Here is a 3,403-nt window from a genome sequence, read left to right as displayed (position 1 = left end):
AAAAACAAAAGAAAAACATGTTGCCCTTGTCAATGAAAACAAAACTGATAAAGTAAATACTTTTAATGGCTAACAGAAATTTTCATTTATAACTTTTGGGTCCTTTAGCACTTCTCACTGAATAGTATTCTATTCATTCAGATGACTGAATTTCGTAAAGTTATCACAATTAAATTTTAGATTACTTCGACACTAAATCCTATTTTTCTCTGTGCTGTCGTCCACTCTTTTCTTACCCCTAGAACTTAACTTTCAGATCCATATACAGTGATCATTGTCTTATAGTTTCCTGACCTTCAATCTGATTGTTTGCCTCTTCCAAATAGTGAGGCTCCCCATGAGTACCAGCGGGGTATCTCTCTTGAATCCTATAAAAAGAATAACATAGAGAGGTTTCTTCCTCATTGCTGTTTCATTCTTTTGTTCTTTACTCAACATAGAAAGAATATTGGTGCCATTCTCTTTTTCTTCTTTCTCACAAATTCACCTAACCTCTCATTTTTATTGTTATTATTATTTTTTACCTACCAAAGATGCTTGTGTAGGCTTCTTTCTCTAAAAATTAAAAGCCCTACACTCCCAATAGATTAAGTACATTTTTTTTGGCCTTTGTATTTATTCTGTATTGCAAGTATAGTTTAAATTTAAACTGGCTGCTTATTTTATGTGTGTCGTATTCATTGCTGGCAGCATAGCATTCTTAGTTCTCTGTCGCACTGTGTATTAAGTGGGGACAACAATGCCAGTGCTGTATTCTTTTTATGGTACATATACACAATGGAATATCACTCAGCCATAAGAAGAGATGAAATAAAACCATTTGCGACAACACGGATGGAACTCGAGATAATCATGCTAAATGAAATAAGGGATATAAACCTAAAAGCAGCAAAGGAACAGGACAAACAAACAGAAACTCATGGACATGAACTATAAACTAGTGGTTACCAGAGAGTAGGGGGTGGGGGAGGAGGGTGGTGGTAGATGGGGTAAAGGGGGTCAAATATAGGGGGATAGGGAGAGGATGAAGTGAGTAAAGGGAGTCAAATATATGGTAGCTGAAGGAAACTGGACTTTGGGTGGTAAACACAATAGAATATACAGATGTTAAATTATAATGTACACCTGAAAATTATATAATTGTATTAATCAATGTTATCCCAATAAATTTAATTAAGAAAAAAAAGAGAGAATCCCTTTAACTTTCCCTGGTCAGCTTCCCTTGGCTCCATTTTCTTGTCCTACCACACCAACATATTTTTTTTTTTTCTATGAAGAAAACTTTCTGATTAATAAGAGCTTTTATAAAGTGAATTTCATTATGTAAAGCATACTTGGTGACTATATCAATAATTTTTTTTAAATTTAACATACTACATTTTCTTAATAAACAAGTAGACTATTTGTAGGTGCTTGACATTTTATTCCAACATTTAAAGAGTTTTAAAGACCCTTTGTAATAAATTAATTTATGAATCGCTTCTCTGACTTATGTTTTTTCTTCTGTAGAATTTAAATGATTTTGGTGTATCTTGAGGGATGAATTCTAGATATTGTGGGAAGACACATGGATTTAAGTGGCATACCAGGTATCTAAAGGCAGATTCAGGTTTTGGAGAGTCCAAAGCTTATATGATTTGGGCATCTTAATTTAATAAAAAGAATACAAAATGATGAATGCATATTTCACAATTTGACAGGGGATCATGTGAGGTCAGGGTCTTGAAGAGTTGGCCTTTTTGACTCCATGGTAAGTATACTTTTATAGCCACTGAATTGTTGGCCTTGGAAGCATAGGAAGTTCTTACAGGATGGGCTCACAGGCATAGAAGGGTGATATTGCAATATTCTGCATAGAGAAGATAAGAATACTGGATTTAATCCTACGGAGAAATATCAAAATTATTTTTGTTTGCTTGTTTTTTATTATAATCTTAACTATTCTATACTGGTTGTTAATTGCTATGTTGATGGAGGGGAATTAGAATTGGAGAAGTTAATATAAAATGTGAAGGAGAAATCCATAAAAATTTTTGTGAAAGTATTCTCTTTTGAATTGAGCTTGAGACATTTCATTTTTTGTTACTGTGTTGCCAGCTGGCACTACATGGGCTGTAGTTTTCTTCATCTATGGCATCCAAATTGATCTTCATGATGTTTTTTGTAAGGATGAGGTTTCTGGTACAATAGCAATCCCTATTCTATGATACTTATCAATCACCTACCATATGCAAGGAACACTACTGGACGTCTGGGGACATATATATATATATATATATATACATATACATACATACATACATATGTAGGTGACTCAGAAGAAAGGCATAAACTGACAAATGAGTCTTAAAGGTAATAAGAAGAAGGTGCAGTATTTTAGGGTCTCTTCAAAGAAAAGGAAGATGTTAGCTAAAATTTTAAACATATATAAGACTTAAGAAAGTAAAGTGTTATAGAGGGAAATGTGGATCTGTTTTGGGCCAAAATATGAATTATCTGGTACATAAATAACAAGCGGAGAGTGTAATCTTCAGAGGTATATCTATTTAAGAATGTTCTTGAACAATAGGAAGTGGAATGATGGCCCCTCTCAGCAACTGATCTTACAGTCAGAGTTCATTTGACTATGTCCAGGGTTGGTCCAATAGGAAAGCTGGCTGCTTGGTCATTCTTGTTACTACTCAGATGTAGTGGTTTAGAAGGAACATGGCTTAACATCACTCAATGATTACATCATAGAAAGATAAAGTTGTAAAAAAAAACAATAGAGATCACCTAAATGTACCCTTTTATTTTATAGATGAAGCAGACCCAAAGAGGTAAAATGCATTGCACAAGGTCATATGTACAGTAGTGGAATTATAAACAAAATTTTCCAGATGTTTTAGACTTCCAGATTGAGGAAGAGGGAGAAACAAAGCGCTGCTTTCTAGACATGCTGAGTTTGTGGTGCTAGTGAGATTTACTGATAATGTCTAAGAAATATTTGTTAATTATGTCTGGACTTCAGAGAAACGGTTAGTTCAAAGTGTAAAGATTTCAGATCTATTATAATATAGATGAGTGTGAAGAATATCTCTTAAAGAGAACACTTAGATATCTGAAGTCTGACTCAAAAGAAAATTTTCACAAATGTTATGAGTTGTGACTTGACTACCAACATTGCATTATTTTCTTCAAGCTCCTATCAACTCAGCTTCTACCCAACCACCATAGTAATACGTATTCCAAAAAGCAGCTCACAGAATTCATGCATCCATTCATTCAAAAGTGTTTACTGCCAGAACAAAGTAGATAAGGTCCCTGTTTCCAGGTAGTTGATCTTATAGTGGAGAAGATAATTCCTAATTAACAAATTGACCAAGCAAATTCAGATAGTGGTAATTATTCTTTAAAAAAGTGG

This window comes from Pteropus alecto, unplaced genomic scaffold (assembly GCF_000325575.1).
Source record: "Pteropus alecto unplaced genomic scaffold, ASM32557v1 scaffold7, whole genome shotgun sequence".
Lineage (NCBI taxonomy): Eukaryota > Metazoa > Chordata > Mammalia > Chiroptera > Pteropodidae > Pteropus > Pteropus alecto.
The sequence above is the reverse complement of the archived record's forward strand: the minus strand, read 5'-3'. Positions refer to the sequence as shown.